This window comes from Cydia pomonella, chromosome 3, assembly GCF_033807575.1.
Source record: "Cydia pomonella isolate Wapato2018A chromosome 3, ilCydPomo1, whole genome shotgun sequence".
NCBI lineage: Eukaryota > Metazoa > Arthropoda > Insecta > Lepidoptera > Tortricidae > Cydia > Cydia pomonella.
In genome coordinates this window covers 11,601,238-11,623,757 of record NC_084705.1, presented here as the reverse complement: position 1 = coordinate 11,623,757, position 22,520 = coordinate 11,601,238, and the positions used below count along the sequence as shown (strand labels likewise).

The window sequence follows — 22,520 nt, the reverse complement described above, 5'->3', positions numbered from 1 at the left end:
AAAGCCTGATGCGATTTAAAACGATTTTAAATGGTTGGAATGGTTGCAATTATGACGCTAAGGCTCGACGAGGAAACTCCGATTTAATGCAACAAATATTATAAGAAAATGCTTTTAAAAGTGAGCATATAGGAATACATAGGTACCTATAGAATCGTTTACATATTACTTGGCAAATAGTAGATTGTCAACCAAGGGATTAAATGATGCTTTTCACCCGAGAGAGAAAGTAAAATACATCTGTTTGTTTAAAACATTACCAATTATTATTTTTTCATTTCTCATGTTCTGAAAGTGGGTCGTTGTTGTTCTAAAAAGTGCGCAGAAAATAATACGTTTCTGCTTTAGAGCACTGAACTTTCTAAGCGTGTTTTTTTTTCTCTTTTTTACGATAGGCAATTCAAATTTTGGTTTTAAATGTATTGGTCGTACAATTTCCATTCTGATAATTAACTCCCCATTCCATAACCGCGTTTTTTAAATGCACATGTATATTACTTCCCTCGTATTCCAAATGAAAAGTAGAGTGTTTTACTCGGGTCAAAGGCACCATTTCAGTCTCGGACTATTGGCCCTCACACTGCGTTCGAGCCACTTCGAGCGCCAAACCACCTCGACAGAAATGGGTGCCTTTCATCCCTTGATTAACAATATACTATGTCAGCATTTCTTCAGGATACTTTCAATTAACCATTTAGGTAACTGTATTGTTATTTAAGGAATGGGGAGTTAAATATTAGAATGAAAATTGTATAATAAATCCATCTAAAACCAAATTTAAATTACTTATTGTAAAAAATTTAAGAAATCGTACTTGCAAATTAAAATGCACTAGTGCAGAAGCACAAACGTATCACTACCTGTACCATTTTTAGAAAAACAATGACTCTTTTTCAGAGCATGAAAAATTAAATAGTTATTTGTTTTACAAAGGAGCAAAGTTGTTGTTTAACCGCTCGTGTGCTAATATTGATACCCGAGCAAGCGTAAGATTACAAAATTTAACCACGAGCGTAACGTGGAATCGCGGTCATAATGTGGAATCTTGAACTTTGCGAGGGTTTCAAGGCACGAGGGTTAAACGAATTTTGCCATCGAGTGAAACACAAAAATGATCACCACATCAACGCGAGGAAAATACTAAGTATGCAAAAAAAAACCAAATCAAATACAATACAACTGAACGTAATAAAAATAACATATCATACAAAAACCATAATTTAAAAGTCAATTCTCCAGCTAACATAAGGAAACAAATAAAAATTTGCATCTGATTACTTTGATCCACATGCAACTTTCTCATGTGTTTTTGAACAAACAAGAGAACCTTTACCAGTTGGTGTAGTGAAAATAATATTATTAATTTGTCGTGGGCGCAAATTCAATATCTACCTAATAATTTAATGAATTTGGTCACAACTTACCTTAGGTATATTAAATATTTTAAAAATAAATGTATGTCTGTACTTCTGGGACACCAAAGTAAATGACTGACAGTGATATTTAAATCAACTTCATTTGAAGCGCAGCGCGGTGGCGCTGAAGTCAACTTGTCTTAGAATCATAAGACTACAGCAGTCATCTTATGAATATAGTACAACTATTGTATTTATTTAATTAATTCTAGGAAAATAGTTATTAAAGGCTGACTTGTAACCTTTTCAAATTAAGATAATTTTCATCACATTTAGCCATAATTGAAAAGAATAATAATGTACGTAGACTATTTTAATTATAATAAGATTTTTTACAGAAAACATAATAACCAATATTTTATTCATATTATTTTTAATTTGACACGTGGGTCTCCTCAAACGCAGTCATATTTTTTTGTAATTGAAGAACCGAACCGGCTAGGTTAGGCTACAGTGACAGTTAGAGAACAGAGTCATGCAATTTTAAAATAAAAAAAATGTGCAAAGGTTAAAAATATAAATACTTAGTCAATCTGAAGAAAAATGTCCTATAATATTTATTTATTATAAAAATAATAAAATGCGACATCATAGTGTATTTTCAAGCTTTTGAAGTTTTGACTCAATGAGTATTTATAGGTAAGAGGTAATTGTTAACAAAAAAATCTACCAACAAAATTGATTTATTCCCGTATATATTATATACTTACTTCAATTTTATTTACCTTTTTAGGTGTTGCTGCTATCTTAGAAAAAAAAAATGTGTACTCAACGGTATACATAATGGGGGCTACATTTATGGCTCTGTTTTTACTTCAGCTGTAAAATGATGAATAGGATCAGGTGTTACTTTGCGGAAATTCATACTAATTAAAACAAAAAGTATTACTTTGCTAATCCGCGAAAAGATAACATACACTAGCTCTAGCACTGATTGACTAGGACGTTATCTTTTCGCGGATTAGTAAAGTAATATTTTTTGTTTTAATTACTATAAAATACGTGCTTTGAACTTAAACACGACACGAATCCTGTATTCAAAAGGAAATTGTTAGTATAATTTCAGTTGATAGTTACTCTTTTTAACAATTTTTCTCACAAATGTGGTAAGTAACATGAATAGGTAAACATCATTCATAATTAGGGAAGGAACATGAGGATTCTAGTCAATGTGCAAGTTCCAAATGTCTTAATTACTGGCACAAGTTTGCCTTGTCTCGCGAGTTCCGCTTTGTGGAGTTTGTCTGAATATAAAACGTGGTTTTAGCTGTACAGCACGTCACTCAGGCTAACTCCAGCTAGATTAATGCTGGCGCTGAAAACCCGTTAATTGTTAATGCCTTCATTAGTAGAACGTGCTAATGTCGTATTCGTAACTCTATATGTAACGCTTCTAACTTCCTCGTTTAATTTGGCTGAGGTCAAGAATCAGCTGGTCATTTATAGGTATCTATCTACCTATTTCGTTAAATAAGGCATAGGTAATTTTAGACCTATGTAATATAATCTCATTATATGACAATGAAACCTGCATAAGGCGAGGCGGAGCCAGGCCGATTTATAAAATGTTAATGTCATTTTCTATCCAAGGAATTGTTTGTATCGTGTGAACCATTTGTTTAACATTGTTAAGAGGGATTAATTAATAATAATTATATAGGGACAGCCCCAATAAACCTACCAATTTGGAGCGTGCTTGAGCTGAAGGAGAAAACCACCATAAGGGTTTATTTTGTAAGACCACGGGTACAACGCCGTCCTCAAAACGTCAAAGGTAAATTTAAAGCTTAATTTTACGCGGTAAGTCCGGTATTAGTAAATAATAATTACATGTAAAGTACATCCGCAAAAGGTTGCAACTGTATTTGTTATTGCTATATTTGTTATAATAGCATGGAAAAGGTGACAGCTGTCATTTCCATTAAAATGTAAAATTGTTTTGAGATGACAATCCAAGTGATGTAAATTTTTTTTTATACAAGTACAAGACACCTTCGTTGAAAACCGAAGTCAAAAGCGCCTTTGTAACAAGAAGTGCTCCTTCGAGTAAAATACGTCGTCGTTTCGTTTGTGGACCGCCAGAGAATAAGAAACTTTGTCCGTATAAAATCATATATAAAATCATTGTTGGCTAACTTTATAAAATCATTTTGAGGGGCGCACCTAGTCGCCTTGACGTTTGACGTTGTCATCACAATGAAAATATTTATATATTTGTAATGCAATTTTTCTCGAAAAAAATGGTATAATTCATAATAGAGTACGTGCAGTGACAGTGTTTTTATATGTCTATATATACGTACATATATATATTCCTAGTCCAGAGTCTATTACGCTATCCTCAGACAAAGCTGTGCAAACATAATCAACGTTAAACATTTGGTGTGGTCGTGGGTGATAGTTTGTTTTAGTATAAGTCTCTCTTTTAAGGTATTTTATTTAGTTATACATGTTATTGTAATACTTTTTAGACATATCTCCTGTTACACGATATCCTTAATGGACTGTTGTGTATGCAATAGAAGTTTCACAACAGCAAAAGGCCTACATATCCACCAATCTCGCATCCATCACGCCCGCATATGCCCTGTTTCCTCTATTTCTAGTCCCCGGAACAACAACTTGTCAACACCAACATCGAACTCTGCCATTCCACTTGAGACTCTTCTCGGGCAGCTTAAAGCATCAACTCCGTTAGTTAAACGCATACCGCGTGGTGCTAGGTCCGTAGTAGCTGAAGCTCTGACCGCAGCAGTAGACAATTGTGTGCGTAACAACAACTTGGATTCATGGCAAAAATTACTAACATTTTCATTTAAAATTCTACACGTGTCCGATGGTGGTGATGACACTATTTCCCTTACAAGAAAAATTAAAAATAATATCTTAGAGCCTAATAGTTTGCCTACAGCAATAAGGTCATGTCGATCTCAAGGCAAAAAATATAATTTATTTAGAAAGGTTGAAGAGAAGTTACACGACGGGGATCTTAAAGGAGCCTCGCGACTCCTTTTCTCCAGTGACACTCTCGCGCCCGATACACCGGAGACCGCGGCTGCGTTGCAAGCCAAACACCCCCCTGGCCCTACCACCCCCGCTTTTGTAGACCCTCCGTCAGACGCTTCAGCCTGTCTGCGCGCAACAGAGGAAGTCGTAATGGCAGCCCTCGCATCCTTCCCAAGAGGGTCGGCGTCGGGCTTGGACGGCATCTCTCCTCAGCATCTCGTTGACCTCACCAGTCATGGTACAGGTGTGGCTGGTGAACACCTGACCACGAGCATTACAAAACTGGTCAACCTTATGCTGCTGGGAGATGTTTGCCAAGACGTGACACCGATCATATATGGGGCCAATCTTATTGCCCTTACGAAAAAGGATGCGGGGGTGCGCCCTATCGCTGTTGCCTCGACCCTTAGACGTTTGGCTGCTAAAGTCTGTGTTCGGCTAACGCGTTCTAAATTGCAAACACTTTTTGAACCCGTTCAGGTCGGTTTTGGTACCCGCGGAGGCTGCGAGTTGGCTGCGAGGCAGCAGTTCATGCCGTACGAACCTTTGTTCACAGCGACATGTGCGAGGTGCTTTTAAAATTGGATGTTAAGAACGCATTCAATTCTGTGAATAGGGACACCCTACTGAACGAAATAAAAAATCATGTCCCAGAAATCTACAATTTTCTTCTCCAGTGTTACCATTCTCCCTCAAAATTAATTCACAAAAACAATCAAATTCTTTCGGCCGTAGGTTGTCAGCAGGGTGATCCTCTTGGGCCAGCGATATTTAGTTTGGCTATTAATTCGATTATACATAATCTAAATTCAAAATTAAACGTATGGTATCTTGATGATGGGACAATAGGCGGAGATTCACAAACTGTCTTGGCGGATCTAATCAAAATTAAAAATCAGTTTAAAGATATTGGTCTAGAACTAAATTTTAATAAATCCGAGTTATACATTTCAGAGAAGATGGACCCGCTCGCCGTGTCACAAGTCATTAAAAACTTCAACAACATTGCATTGAACATCAAAATCACTTCTAAAGACAACCTGCATCTATTGGGATCGCCTATATTTGACGAGGCCATCCCACCTCTCCTCAATAAGTCAATTTCAAAATTCACAACTCATTCGGACCGCCTAGTCAAAATTAATAGTCACTGTGCCCTATTTATTTTAAAATTCTGTTTGCTCGTTCCAAAATTTACTTATCTACTGCGTTGCTGCCCCATCTGGAAATTCCCGAATTTGACTAGCACAATAGACTCCATCCTCAAGTCACAAATTGAATCCGTTCTTAACGTTCATTTTAGCGAGCAGGCCTGGACTCAAGCTTGTCTACCAGTAAGATTCGGCGGCTTAGGAACGCGTAATATTTCTGGCGTCGCTTTGCCGGCTTTCCTGTCCTCCATCCACAGCACGTCTGATCTCGCAGGTAAAATCCTTAAAGCCCCTACGGCTACAAACTGCGAGATTGCGTGCTTGGATGGGGCCACGAATGCTTGGCTAGCTGGACCAAGTCCAAATTTTCCTTCCAGACCTAAAAAACAAAGGGCTTGGGACACGATGACCTCCGTTGCCACTCTAAATTCACTTATAGCTACATCTTCAGGTAAGGACCTCGCGAGACTCTTGGCAGCATCAAAAGTGGAATCAGGTCACTGGCTTCATGCCTATCCCTCGCCCAACGCGGGTACTTTAATAGACCCAAGTACTCTGCGCATAGCCGTCGGTCTCCGTCTCGGAATCCCCATCTGCGCTGACCACAGCTGTGTTTCTTGTGGGGCCTCAGTGGACCGGCTTGGTCATCACGGCCTTTCCTGCTCCTCGGGCGCCGGCCGCCTGTCTCGTCACTCCGCTCTCAATGACATCCTTAGAAGGGCTCTCGTCAGCGCCGGCGTCCCCGCAGCTCTGGAGCCCCAGATCGTGCGGGACGATGGCAAGCGCCCGGACGGGATGTCGTTGATCCCTTGGAGGATGGGCCGTGCGCTGGTGTGGGACGCTACCTGTGCCGACACGTTGGCGGCGTCCTACATTTTAGCGACCAGCAGACATGCCGGGGCAGCGGCAGACGCCCGAGAACGACACAAGGACAACAAATATAGCTGTCTCGGCGCCAACTACGAGTTCGTAGCCTTTGGCGTCGAGACACTCGGGCCGTGGGGCAAAGGTGCGCGAGGGCTCCACAAGGAGCTCGGGAAGCGATTAAGGGAGGCAACAGGAGACCCTCGCGCGGGCAGCTTTCTCGCGCAAAGACTCGCTATTGCGATACAGCGCGGGAATGCTGCCTGCGTGATGGGCACTCTGCCAAGAGGCCAAGGGTTGGAGGGTAGATTTTAGTTATTTTTTTTTTTTTTTTAGTTAGGTTTAGTTATATTAGTTTATTTTATAAATAGTTATAATTCTTGTAACTTAAATGTAGTTTGTATATACTTTATTTTATAATAAATGACTTATTGTCACATTTGCTGAAAAATACTAATTAATTTACGACCTTATAAATATATGACGTAGAAATATATTAATATGCATGTTGTTGTCTAATATGCATGTGTTTATCTAGTTATTGCTTGTTTAGTTTTATATTGAAAACCGAAGTCAAAAGCGCCTTTGTAACAAGAAGTGCTCCTTCGAGTAAAATACGTCGTCGTTTCGTTTGTGGACCGCCAGAGAATAAGAAACTTTGTCCGTGACGCAATGTTATAAAATCATTGTTGGCTAACTTTATAAAATCATTGTCACATTTGCTGAAAAATACTAATTAATTTACGACCTTATAAATATATGACGTAGAAATATATTAATATGCATGTTGTTGTCTAATATGCATGTGTTTATCTAGTTATTGCTTGTTTAGTTTTATAGTTAGTTGTAGTTAGTTGTAAGTTTGATTTGTGTTTGTTCTTTTTAAAGTGTTCGTCTGTAAATTGTATATCTGTATTATGATATGCATACATTAAACATAATTTAATTTAATAGTACCTAATTGTAGGTCTCTAACCAAGGAATTGCGGGCCAGGGGGGCGATTATTGAATAATATTTTTGAAGTAGTGGCGATTGGGAATCCAGTGGAATTTACCAGTAGTTTTCCATTCTATTAGTAGAATTTATATGCCTAGTAGTGGAGATATTATTAAAATGAAAACACGAAATCGAGCGATCGAAATTCAAAAATTACCCCCCAGGCATATGGGTCAAACGAATGATAAAAGACTTTTTTAAAAGCTTGCGATTTGACCCCCATGTAAGTCAATAGGCTTACTTATTTTTAAACTTCGTGTAGCCTACGTGATTGAAAACATAATTAGCGCTCTATCTGCTACGCGCCGCGTGCTGTAGAGCATAGTATACTAAAGTGCAGCTACTCGTAGCGTTTAGTGAGTGAACTAATGCGTGATGATTTGCAATAAAGGAAAATTTGTAATGTTTCAAAATTTTAAGAGGAAAGAAGACGGCCGTTTCTGCCAACAAACGTAGTCCCCATTTTCCTGTTTGGATATTGACATTATGCTAAATATTTTTACATAATTTGATGTATATTAACCATTGCTATGCCCCTACGTTCGACTTTTTTCGTTTTCTTGATTTTGAATCTTGAAAAACAGATTTCATTCAATTTTTTATTGCTTATTAATTAAAAATTCGAAAAACAAAAATTATATCAAATATAGCTGTGGTTGATATACAATGAACTGTCTCAAAATATTTACAATAATGTTAATATCCAAAGAGAAAAATGAGGACTACGTTTGTATGAAAAAGCTATTCCGCGCGGGTGCTCCACTTTCCTCTTAAGAGTCTGCCCCTGCAGGCTTGCAAATGTGATCTCGTTTGATGAAGGTATTTGTGCTTGATTACAATTTGTATTTATTCAGTATAAAAACTACAATTTTGAGTTAGCCCCCCTTTTAAAGGCAATAATTTAAAACGGAAAATTAGTCTATTATAATAAAGTAACTTGTTTCTTCAGTTTACCTACATACATGCCTATATGTATACCATCGCAGCGCTCTTATAGGATACGAGTAATTCAGAAATTGGTAATTTCTATTGCAGAACAATATTTCTTTGACAAGATTGAATGGAAGCTCGGCATTGATAAAACGACAGGGCTATTATTTATACAATAACTTTATGGAAGTGTCTGTTGAGAGAGTCGCGGCTTAGCTTGGTGCATAATGGCAAAGATAATGATGTCAAGAGGCGGAAGAAGCAATTACGGGCTCGTCTCGTCTGCAATCACGAAGAGATATTTCCGAGAAAACAACAGTTCCATGCCAATGGGCGGATTTAGGACATTATTCCGTCACAACATTATTGTGGCCAGTTTTTGTCTGCAAAGGACTGTTTGTCGAGGGTAAATATCTTCTTAGAAGTGTGGTCAGCTTAATCCATTTAACTCAACGGCACTATATATATTTTTATGAAATATATCGTGAAAAAATAAGTAAGTAATAATGCTGTTAAGATTTAATATAAATTGATATTTAGCTCAACGTAGCACTAACATTTTTAAATTGTAATCGTAAATTAAAATTCTAAAATCAAATTTATAATAGTAGGTAATAAGATAGGCAATAAATAGAATACATTAAATTACAATGTTAATTGGTAACAAAATATTAGCAGTTGATTATCCTGCTTGCTATTAATTTCAAAACGATACCAGATCCTAGCACAATTTTATACAAATTCGTAATATTTTGTAGTTTTGTCGGTTTGCATGAATATATATTACTTATATGAAGGTAATCCCTTACCAACCAGTGAAATATTCGACAACATACAACGATATGTCAAGCGATTTACCCAAAATTATAGCGCTCGCGTCAAATAAAGTCGAGTTGAGTCGCAAAGTAATTTGTATTATTTCGCTCCATGTTCTGCTTTAATTATACGCTACATCAAGACAGGCAGGTGCGACGAATCTGTATTTATTTGCATTAAAAATAAATTTACTTGGAGACTTGCGTAATTCAGGATTATGATGCGACAGCTGTGCCAGATAAACTGGAATTTGCGGATTAAATTTCAATTCCGCTATCAACTTGATTAATAACCCATGTGCTGCTAAACAAACTTTTGCGGGGAGTTGTATTGTGGCTTGCGGTGTTTTTCGCTTCGTTTCGACTTCGGCAGTCTATGAAAGAAAATAAATGAAACGTAAAAATAGTACATTGTAGGAGAGGCCGGAAAACCGCTTAAAGATGGACGAGTGAGTTTGAGGGCTGACACGTTAGTGGAGGTCCTCAATTAATACGAGTCTATCTTTAGCGTTTCCGGCCGAGGCATTACATAGGTAGTGCTTTTCACGACTACTGAAAGGAAATAAGAAAACATTTGCATAACTATAAGTAATTTAATAGAAATTAATATTTGACGACCGGTTTGGCCTAGTGGGTAGTGACCCTGCCTACGAAGTTCATGGTCCCGGGTTCAAATCCTGGTATGGGCATTTATTCGTGTGATGAGCATGGATATTTGTTCCTGAGTCATGGGTGTTTTCTATGTATTTAAGTATTTATAAATATTTATATATTATATATATCGTTGTCTAAGTACCTTCAATACAAGCCTTATTGAGCTTACTGTGGCACTTGGTCAATTTGTGTAATAATGTCCTATAATATTAAAATATAAACATATATGTATATATTGGCGTGAGGACAATTGTTAAAAGAAAGTGATGTGATTTTTGCCAGGCATATTTATATATTCTTCACTAGTAGAACTCATTTTTATAGCGTAGATACGTGTTTCTTGTATTTTTTAGCCAAACAAAATGTACACTATCCAATTCAGTATAGTTATTTGTACAACAAGAGAGCAAAGTTTGATATTTCTTCGAGTGCTTGTTTTGAGTTCCGTGCAAGCGAAAGAATCTTGAGCGTAGTAAGGGACTCAAAAGCGCACGAGATGTAAATAACTTTGATCTCGTGTAGTATACAAAATTTTTCACGTCAGTCAGCCATCAGAAAATACAACCTGAAAAAATGTAATCCGTCTTCATCACTATTTCACTCATGTTTTCTGAAGGTATTCTAACAATTAACTTCAATTACCGCAATAAAACAAAACGAAAGAAATTTCAATAAAATGATACGAAAATAACGAATTAACGAACATCAATTGACAGTTCAATCGTCAACTTTTTTTTTTTTTTTAAACTTTTTACGATACGGTCCGAATTGCGGATACTATTATTTGTCAACTATAGTAGAGATCGTTCAAAGTCGTTAAGTAGAATTATTTACTGCGTAACAATTGCGTAAATTTGAATAAGTACATTGTTTTGATTGTATAATAAAATACGTAAAATATGGTATGTTTATTAAATTTTAAACTTTTATTTCATTAATTAATTATTACGAATGAAGACTCGTAGGGTGTTTTGGAACGATGCGGTCTGACTTATTTCGGGGGGTCTATTGTAAACCGTCAATATATCGTTGAATTACGTATGCGCTTTTTTGTCTCTTTCTTTTTGCTAATGACGTGAAAGGGACAAAGACAATAGAATCCAAATACTTCGAACTTGTATTAGGCCCCGCACGTTGAAATGACATTCGAATATGAAGGTCACTGGAATATTATTTTGTCTCACTCAGTGAGCAAAATGCGATTTTGCTCACTGTTTTTAAGCAGCAAATTACCCTTGTTCCAGCTGCTGACGTGAAAAATATATTGTACAATATTTTGCCTAGGTGTAAATACCTACCTTTACTAAGATCGTGTTGTTAATTCTGCGAACTCCTGCTTACAGATATCTAGAGAAAGACGTTCGTTGTATTATGTCTTCTGTGCTATTGCATACAATGTTTCACTTTTATTTCCGGTCTGTATTTTACTTGTATGCAATGCAAGATTATTGAAAATGAAATAGATCTTCACTTCGTTTCTCATATCCTACAAACGCTATAAATTTGAAAGTTTGCATGTTTCTCAATCATACATCAAATAGGTCATATATCATCAAATCATATATGAGTTAGTAGGTGTCGTAGGTACAAACAGTGTTGGGAGAGAATAACGGGAGTACTTATAAAGGACTTCTACGCGGACTCATTAGCGAGCAGAGGCTATTGTTAAGTTTTCTATATTTTAAACAGATATATTTTTTTTCTGTTTCAATAACTTTATTTGTGAGAACATAAATGCCACAGGCTGATCTTCCGTTGAAACCATTTTGTGAGTTCATGCTAGGTAGGTATATATACACGCAAAAAATAAAACAAATAAAAAGAAAATAGAAATGAAAAGAAAAATAAACTACTCAGACTCGACTAATCACAGTAAAAAAATATAGAATACAAAAATAATAATAATAATTGCCATGTATGAATATGAATATAACGCCTTATTGTAGTATTTGACATTTGCCCGTTCACCTTGGCTCTGATTATTCAGAAGTATGTACATGAAGGTGGAACGAGACACATAGCCGCTCCCGGCCATTGCGAACAAAAGGCCTGCCACACACAAACAAAACTGTGATTTAGGAGAGTACGAAATTAGGCACTCACCAAACAAGAATCCCCACAATATTATGATACAACGACATCGCCGAGTCACGTTGTGTGACAATAATACTAATTGCGCAAGAGATTTGAATTATTAAGGCATGCGGCGCGGCTGATAGCAGTCGAGGAGGAATTAAATGTATTACAAGACATTTGTTACATTTATTGGTGCCACTGAACAAAGAGCGAGCGATGTCAGAACTCACAATACAACGTGACTATCGCAATATTGTATAGCGGTGAAAAATTTAATAAGAGAGACACGGTCATACAATCCGCGTTCAGTGGTCCGATTACATGTTCCATTTTACCAGCCAAGGAATGTAGTAAATGCGACGTATATAATACTTTTTGGATTCCGAGTAAAGAACGTGTTTGGAATCGTTAATAAAGTTTACTATCAACTAAGTATATTGATCAAAACTTCAAAACAACGAATTGATTACAGTATGTTGGAATAAGTGCGAATCTGGGATAAGTGTCGTTAATTCAGTAATGTATTTATTTTTATAAATAAATATTGTAGGGACATTTTTACACAAATTGACTGAGTCCCACGGTAAGCCAAGAAGGCTTGTGTTGTGCGTGCTCAGACAACGATATATATACTATACAAATACTTAAATACATAGAAAACATCCATGGCTCAGGAACAAATATCTGTGCTCATCACAAAAATAAATGCCCTTACCGGGATTCGAACCGAGGACCATAAGCTTCATAGGTAGGGTCACTACTCACTAGGCCAGATCGGTCGTTAAGAATGAAGCCACATAGGTACCTTTGCAACGCCATTTTCTAGGCTTCCATATCACTTGCGAAAATCACGCATAAATTTTATGAGACAGATTGTTTTATAATTTAAAGACATTGCTTGTTCACGAGTTAGTCTGAAAACCGCAGTTCTCCCAGGTCGTGTATTTTAAAAACTGAGTTTTACCCGCGTTTTTTAATACTAGGTCAGGTCGTATTCAATTAAGCGGATATTTTGTCCCGACGCAAATACAAGCAAATTGAGCAAACGCTCATACCACACCAAATATCAACTCCATGCCATCACAATGACCAACCCCATGACCACCACATGATCAACCCCATGACCACCCCATGACCAAAGCTGTGATGACTCTCATGGCCAACCCCATGTCCACCCCTATTCCCACCCTAATGTCCAACCACGTTACCCCATGACCACCGTCAATTTTTAATTTATATCACTCTTATACCAAGAATACATTTAAATGTCTTTTATAGATTTTAGGTAGTGCCCCCGTCAAGACGAGCCAAGCGAAGCGCGAGGGCACTACCCTACCTTTTATCGAAGCGCTTCGTCGTTTTTTGAACCCTCATAACTTGGGTTTGGATTATATCAGATAAACAAAGTTCTCGGGATATGATGTCAATAGTAGACTTATTAAACATAGAAAGTTTCAATGACACTTATACTTTAGATTTCAACAGTATACCAAGTGTTAACTGTACCCCTAGTGTAACTTTGATCGACATCATAACGTGACGAACGCGTTTGCGTTAAGTCTCATTTTGTATAGGATTTTGAGTTTCCAAAACGTCCCGCTTGGCGCGCTCTTTCGAAATCCAATACAAAATGAGACTAAACGCAAACGCGTACGTCACGTTTGGAAATCGAATTTAGTTACACTAGGGGTACTGAAATATCTGACGAAGCATTTGAACGTCAATTGAGGATTTTTTTATTAGAAAACCCATTATATTCAGTGGATAAATACATGGAATTAAAATTATAATAACTGTTTAACATTATAGTTTATGTAAAATTGATTTAAGATGACATTTGTTCTAGAATATTATTATTACTGCTCTTAGTTTTAATGACGATCATTATGTCATATCTACTAAATATTTAGTTTGACATGTATTCCATAAAGGACTGCCTCCCTGATGCGTCGCGTGCGGGACAGTTCCAACAGCCTCTTGCGCCTAGTGTTAGAATCGCCTGCTTGCGCCTTCTGGAAACACTGGGAGGGAGTACATATGGGATCCAGAGGCTTGGTGTATAATTTATTATGAGCTAGTATAGTAGTTAACTAACATAGGATTAAGGGAATGTATACTAACACTATGGACATGGTCCGAAATAAAAATAAATTGAATTGAATTGAATTGAATTGAATTATAATAGTAAATTCATATAGATTAACATAAGAATAATTTATACTGTAATTTATCGTTATGAAAATAAATAAATCTAAATCTATAGTTCTTATAGTTTCGGAAAAAAGTGGCTGTGACAAACGGACGGACAGACAGACAGACATGACGAATCCATAAGGGTTCCGTTCTTTTCCATTTGGCTACGGAACCCTAAAAATGTAGCTTGATCGTTTCGTTATATGAACTTAGTATGAACCTATGACAAAAAAGTAATGAATTGTGAATAATTTTTTTAGCTAACGTGTAGAGTTTTTGAAGTTAGAGTTTGAAGCTTGGCTCTACATGAGATCAGTACCCCTAGTGTAAATATTTTCGACAACGAAACGTATGCCTTTGCGTTAAGTGTCATTTTGTATGAGATTTTTGACTTTCCAAAACGTCCCGCTTGGCGCGCTGTTCAAAAACCCATACAAAATGAGACTTAAAGCAAACGCGTACGTCACGTTTCGCTATCAAATAAATTTACAATAGAGGTACAGTACCCCTAGTGTAAATTTAGTCGATAGCGAAAAGTGACGTACGCGTTTGCGTTAAGTCTCATTTTGTTTGGGATTTTGAGTTTCCAAATGTCCCGCTTAGCGCGCTGTTTGTAAATCGCATACAAAATGAGACTTAACGCAAACGCGTACGTCACGTTTCGCTATCGAATAAATTTATACTGGGGGTTCTGATAACTTTTTGACAGTGCGAGCCTTATGGTTTCGTGACTATCGTCTTGGCAACATTTTACATGGAAATGTTTCTGGTGGGATACTTATTTATAACAAACATTCTCTTTTTGAAAAATCATTACAAGAGTGAAGCAAAGCAAAAAAAAATAATCGTGAAGGCTTACCTAGCTAGCCAAATAAAAATCGGACAAGTGCGAGTCGGACTCGCCCACTCCCTCGGTGGGCGAGTCCGACTCGCACTTGTCCATAGTTTTTAGTATGTGATAATTTCAACTGTCTAGCTATCACGGTTCATGAGATACAGCCTGGACGGACGGACAGCGGAGTCTTAGTAATAGGGTCCCGTTTTACCATTTGGGTACGGAACCCTAAAAATAGTCCTCACTTACCCCAACACAACTTACTGTAGGTATATTGATTAAGAACTTTGGAATATTGAAAGAAGATTGCCATGGTTTAACGTTTTTAATGTTCATTTTAAACAAATACCTATAGCGCTCTTCATTATTTCCACATCATTAAGCGACTGGCGGTACCGAATAAACCACAGTATTTTCGGCAAAAACATGCAGTCTCGTGACAAAAATAAGATTTAGCTAACATGTTATAGGCAAGGAGGGTTTATTAATAATGGTTAAACAAATTTAATATTAATAAGCACTCATGCGAGACGGGGATTTTGCTATAATAGTCCCCACGCTGGCCCAAAGCATTTAAATAGACTGTTTAAATTTGAAAAAAGAATCTCTACATCACATCACGCAGGTTTAGTGGGAGTTATAACCCGTTTTATTTTAAGTAATGGTTTTTTTTATATGCCATTAAGTCATACGAACCAGCCGACTTAATCTTAAGATGTATGGCTTATAAAATAAATAAGATTAAAAAAAAAGTCATGCGAACCAAAAAGGGGAAAAAATATATAAATGAGTTTTAATTTGGATATGATTTGTAACGTTTTACAGTTTGGTACGTTTGAGTACATTTTCCTCGAATTGATGTGGAGCATTTTTGTGTTTCACTCGATAGCAAAGTTTGTTTAACTCTCGTGCCTTGAAACCTTGAACTTCCACTTTTCGAACCCGTCGCTACGCTCGTGGTTCAATTTTGCAATCTTTCGCTTCTTTGGGTGCCAATATTAATATTGGCACAAGGAGTAAAACAACAACTTTGCTCACTTGTACAACAAATAACTATTTGAACGCAGGGAAGCATCCTCGGCCCCACCTTGATTCTGATCTACCTCAATGACTTGATCTCTTTGCCTGTCAGCTAGGCAGATATTATCTGCTATGCAGACGACACTGCTCTGCTTTTCCACGATGTTTTCTGGGAGAAATGCTTCCCGATAGCGAAGACTGGTTTGTCGCCAAGTTGCTTGCTGACAACCTGCTCTCTCTCTTATATTTCAAAACAAAATACTTATGTTTTCATAAACCGACTTCTTCTGCCCCCAGCTCACGGTCAGATCTAGAGCTTTGTCGTAGCAGTTCAGCGGACGATTAACTATTCAAACGAGTAGGTAGGTACAGTTTTCGATGGGGTTAGTAATTGTACCACCGTAAAGTACTTGAGCATTACACTTGATGAAAATCTTAATTTCAAAAAGCACATCAAATGAATGTCGGCTAGAGTCAGAAAGGTGGTACTCATGATGAAGCGGCTACAAAATTTTGCCACGAGGGAGTTGCTAAAGCTCGTATATATTCCCATTAATAATCCATAATCGAAAAATATAAAACGAAGGGCTTGATGATTAATACACATAAAATTGCATAAACATATTTCAAAGAATGCTAATATCCAGGGGAATGGGCACTACGTTTGTATGGAAAAGCGGTCGTCCCCTTCACTCTTAAAAGGTCTGTACAAAATATTCTTCACTCATCTCGTCCCTCTTTAGTAAGGGAGTAAAAGTAAAATTGTGGAAAAAACAAGATGCTGTCCGCGCGCTCCAACGGAGAATACGCTCTAATGAGCGGAGACCTTTTAACTGCTCCTATTTCGGCCCTTTATATCTAGTTTATCAACATTTACCTACATAAAATTATATGTTACCGTCGAGGAAATAAATATATGTTTTCATTTAAAAACCGAAACTATAGTTTTGTAAGCTCAATATTAAGCTAAATATACTACTTGAAATGCTTATTATACAAGACGAACGTTTGAGTAAATTTAATTATCAGAGTCGATGCAATACTGAATAAATTCTCTACTTATTGCCTGAATATTTTCTCGAAAGCCGAAGGAAACACGAAGTGACCCCACAAATAGATCGCTGTTGGGTTCGCTACATGAATTGACAATTAAGGCTCGCCACGGTCTTTATCTAACAAGAACCTTGGGTTTTTTCAAGCGCTCGCTTTATTTCGCGCTTAGCTTTGTATACAATTTCGTCGACCCATTGCTTTGAATTAATTTCACGCCAGGGCGGTCATTTGTATTTCTTTTGTTTTAAAGGTGGGGAGGCTTTTGGTCTCGCTTAAAGATATATTTGGCCCGTTAGCACATTGCGACAACTTTGAAGCCGGCTATTTATTTACTTGTCTCAATAGCTGCCGCGACGGCTCGTATTTTAGATTTAATCAAGTCTGACAGCAAGATTAACGTTACCTTTTGGTTTGGAGCAACTAACTATCAATGAGCGAGGGTAATTTCCAACCCTATTAGTATGTTGCTAAAACGCAATTGCGCTTTATTGTGACATGTTATTTACATATATACTACAAATGGCACCTTAGTGTTCGTCTGTTAGTTTACCAATGATTGTGTTTTTGGTGTGTACTACACACCAAAATCCTCATTCTGACAGCAAAATAATCACAGCGTATTAAGTTTCACTAATTTTCTCTAAATAAAGGGTTGGTGCTTCTCAATGTGACGCTGTTAAAATCTGCCAAGAACTTATTTAATGCATAGCAGCTCTTGTATATTTGTCTTTTACCAATACCGTGTGGAATGTATATATAGGTACTATAGGTAGCTATAAGAATACCTCTCTTGCTTCTAAATATATTTAGTTTTACTATAATAAATAGTTAAACAGGTTTTTTCAATTGTTATATGTGTTTCCACACATATAAAATTTTGTTCTAAACACATCGGTTTTAAAATTTTGAATTAAAGATCTCTACATATTGACTCACCAGTAAAATTACTCGCCACTGTTGAATAGTCTCATGTAAGTAGTATTTTTTTACCTCTGATTTTGACACGAAAAATCGAAATATGACTTAGTGTTATTGTTTTGCAGTGCCATTTGCAGCTAATTTCATTTGTCGCTTTAATAAGAAGTGAATAGTATATTTATTAATCAAATATTTAGTAAATAGTTTAATGATAATCTCAGTAAAATTTTATTAATTTTTTAACTTACAAAAAATAAAAAAAATGGCCAAGAACATGTCGGGCCATGCTCAATGTAGGGTTTCGTAGTTACCATTCTGTCAAAACAGGCCAAACGGGGGCTATTATTAAGTATCATGTTTATTACAAGCAGAAGGGACTAAGGGAGTACCTTCGCAGTGCTTTATACGTCTTTTTACCAAGAAAAGACGATTTTGTTTTACGATTTTTCTCATATTTTTTTGACCCATGGTTGAAAAGTTAGAGCGGACACACACACACACACACATTTTTTTCTATCGGAGCGATTATTTCAGAAAATATTAACTTTATCAAAAAAAAAATGGTTTACCCCACACTATTGAGTCAAAGAAAAAAAAAAACAATTAAAATCATTTTGTATGGGAGTTACCCTAAAAAAATTGCGTTCTGTCATTATTGCGTTATGTGATTAATGTATTCATGCCAAATTGCAGCTTTCTAGCACTAACGATCATGGAGCAAAGCCGCGGACGGACGGACAGACGGACATGACGAAACTAAGTATAAGGGTTTCTAGGTGACTACAAAACCCTAAAAAGGCCCACTTCGGCGTTCACGATAACTTTATTGTGAACCACGAATATTAATGATTTTTGGTAATTGTCTCGGAATCTGCCCCTTTAAAATTTCATAATCGTTTCCGTGATGATGAATATTGAATAGTACCCATTTAATTGAAGTAAGCAAGCGAAACGTTCAATGTATGGTTAAGATAGTTGAGGTTATAAGTTGCCATATTACGTGGCATGTGTCTTTGCTTCAAAAATGATACTACTTAACTGGATTAAACATGCGACCAAAACATGACTAATTTCTAAAGGTTGACTCTGTAACGGAACTGAATATCATGCTAAATATAATCAAAACCGGATAAAGTTATGTGAGGATGTTCAGAACGGCTTGTCGACGTAACGCTGACTTATGAAGTAAAGTTGTTGGAGCGGTTCCTCTGACACCTGGAGGTAATTAACTTTAAATTTATCGCCCTTTACCTGTTTTCGTCGTCACTTCGGTTAAATCACGCTTGCTTTATTAAGCTGGTTAGCTGAATCATTATATTACTTAATGATATAATATTTTTATTTTATCTCATAATAACCCGTTTTGAAATGAAAACGCGTTTCCCCAGTTAAAACTAGTTTTCATTATCGCCTCGGTGAAAACGCGTTTTTCTCTATTAAAAACTAGTTTTCGCGAAGTGCATTGCAGAAAATTAGTTTTAACTACGATTTTTAAATATTTCATAATGTTAACTTGAAAAATAGCTTATCTAGTGAATCTTTTTTCTAGTGAATACCTACGCGTTTTCACTGAGGCAAGTTTTAGATAAGGAGAACACGTGAACTTACAATGGGTTATTACGGTAACATAATACGGTTTGAATTTTTACACGTAGTATACCTACAGTAGCTTATACTTTGTATTTAACAATTGCCTAACTTGTTAATACATTAAATTTGTAACGGGAATAACTTTTTCGAAGTGTTCAAAATACACCATATTTTTTTTAAAAGTAATATTTAATAACATTAAACTAATTAATGTGACGTATTTAGGTATTTCCTAATCGCTTTTGACGCCGCGCGTGCATCCCCCAAAACGCGTTAAACGCGTTTTAAGCGTTAAATTTAAATTATAAATAATGAAGATAGAGTTCTAAACATCTGATTTATACTTGCCTAATTAATGATCTGGTGAAATAACGGGTAAATCTGAATACATAACTGAATATTGATAAATTCAGGAATGGGTGTAAAATTGTTGATGAATTTCTTAGTAGTTTCATCTAATTAATGCATTATAAAGTTTTGAGGTTACTTGATAACATGAGTTATATACCTATGTCAAAGGAAAACGTTAAATGTCAAACTACAAGTGTAAAGAACACGGTTATGAGGGAGGACGTGATGGATATATGGATGTTTTGCCTCAGTGATGATGTCAATATTTTTATACAATTTGTTGTCGCATTATATGTGACCCGTCACGAAAATCAAGCAATGTTTAATTTTATTAGGAGAACGATGAACGATGCATTGCAAATAATGTAATAATTAAATCACAATGATATTTAGTAAAGTTTGGGTCTTAATCTAGTCTTCTTTTCTCACGGAAAAAGAGCCTTGTGGTATTGAGTTTGCAACCAACAATATACCGGTCAAGCCTTTTCAACTAACAATCTGCTGTACTCAGACAGAGCATTGACAGGTACCTAACGTGTTCTTCGATAACTATATATAGATAGATACTGCAAGTAAAAAAAAATTGTAAGCCACATTGTAACTTAGTCGCTCTTTGTATGTGTTATGTTTGTGTAAACAAGTGTAGCTAAACCGGAAAGTGATTTCAAAGAACGGTATGCTTTTTGCGTTACCAAAAAGTCACACAGGAACGCTACCTAAAATTTAGTCTCTAAAATGTTACCGAATAGTAACTCCATTACGGTAATGGAAAACAGTGGCTCTCGCTTGGATTTTTTGCTTTAACATCGCGCCGATGCCGCAGTGCAGTTACAGAAATACATGTATCAAAGCTCTCTTTCATTTGGGCACAGGCTGCAGCCAGCATCCAGGAAATATGGGCTTTCTACATAATACGGAACAGCAAATAATGAATAAGCATAACCGTACTCTGCGCAGTAAAATATATACCTAAATTAAAAAGGTCATATGCATCATGCGGAATCATTCTCGAGAGTGCTATTTCTGCAAGTAAATTAAATAGGAACTATTTGTCCGTTGTATACAATTAAAATATATTATATGTATATTGGTGTGGGTCTAGAAATACGCCTACGTCTTCCTACATACAAGATTTTTGTGAGAAACGACTAATTCCTAAGTCCATAAAATCCTTCAGTTTCCTTCAAAGCGTCCTGTAATAAGTAGCAAAACAAGTGCGAGTCGGACTCGCGCATGAAGGGTTCCGTACCATTTAAGACGTATTAAAAAAAATCTACTTACTAGATCTTGTTCAACATTTTACCACTTTGGACACACATTTTACCACTTTGGAAGTGTCTCTCACGCAAACTATTCAGTTTAGAAAAAAATGATATTAGGAACCTAAATATCATTTTTGAAGACCTATCCATAGATACCCCACACGTATGGGTTTGATGAAAAATTTTTTTTTTAAATTTTATGACGTATTAAAAAAAAACTACTCACTAGATCTCGTTCAAACCAATTTTCGGTGGAAGTTTGCATGGTAATGTATATCATATATTTTTTTTAGATTTTTGATTCTGTTATTTTAGAAGTTAGGGGGGGGGGGGGGGGAGACACACATTTTTTCACTTTGGAAGTGTCTCTCGCGCAAACTATTCAGTTTAGAAAAAAATGATATTAGAAACCTAAATATCATTTTTGAAGACCTATCCATAGATACCCCACACGTATGGGTTTGATGAAAAAAATTTTTTTTTATAATTTTATGACGTATAAAAAAAAAAACTACTTACTAGATCTCGTTCAAACCAATTTTCGGTGGAAGTTTGCATGACAATGTATATCATGTATTTTTTTTTAGTTTTTTCATTCTGTTATTTTAGAAGTTACGGGGGGGGGGGGGGACACATTTTACCACTTTGGAAGTGTCTCTCGCGCAAACTATTCATTTTAGAAAAAAATGATATTAGAAACCTCAATATCATTTTTGAAGACCTAGCCATAGAAACCCCACACGGGTTTGATGAAAAAAGATTTTTTGAGTTTCAGTTCTAAGTATGGGGAACCCCCAAAATTTATTGTTCTTTTTCTATTTTTGTGTGAACATCTTAATGCGGTTCATAGAATACATCCACTTACTAAGTTTGAACAATATAGCTCTTATAGTTTCGGAAAAAAGTGGCTGTGACAGAATCGGACAGACAGACGGACATGACGAATCTATAAGGGTTCCGTTTTTTGCCATTTGGCTACGGAACCCTAAAAACTAAGTATAACTAATATACTCATAGCTATGTAAACCATATTTGGTACAGTGAGCATCAAATAGATAGTGACGGCAAAAGTGGTCCTTATTTCTATGTAATAAAGGTGTGCTACGATATATTTGACCTTTACTATCTGTCTGATGTTGATTGTACCTACATAATTAATACCTTTACAAGTTACAAGTTATAAGCATTAAGTTAAAGACTCGTGTTTATTTTTAGATGTCTGGTATACGTTGATGTCAAAGAAAAGACCAAGCTTAAATAAGATAATAAACGTTATTATAATAATTATTAAGGTTCCGCTCGGCACGAGGAGGCCCCTCTCAAGAGAATTCGTAACGAATTACCCTTAACATTTTCTTTGTTCACTAAAAACGATAATCATCTTATTTAT

The 22,520-nt window shown here is 36.3% G+C and overlaps 1 long non-coding RNA gene across 1 annotated transcript; it reads left to right on the top strand.

Moving 5' to 3' along the window:
- Positions 1-2,035: 2,035 nt before the first annotated feature.
- On the top strand, positions 2,036-9,268 carry LOC133516063 (uncharacterized). Its single transcript, XR_009799168.1, has 2 exons — positions 2,036-3,189; positions 8,469-9,268. It is a non-coding gene; the product is annotated as an uncharacterized LOC133516063 (long non-coding RNA).
- The last annotated feature ends 13,252 nt before the right edge of the window (positions 9,269-22,520 follow it).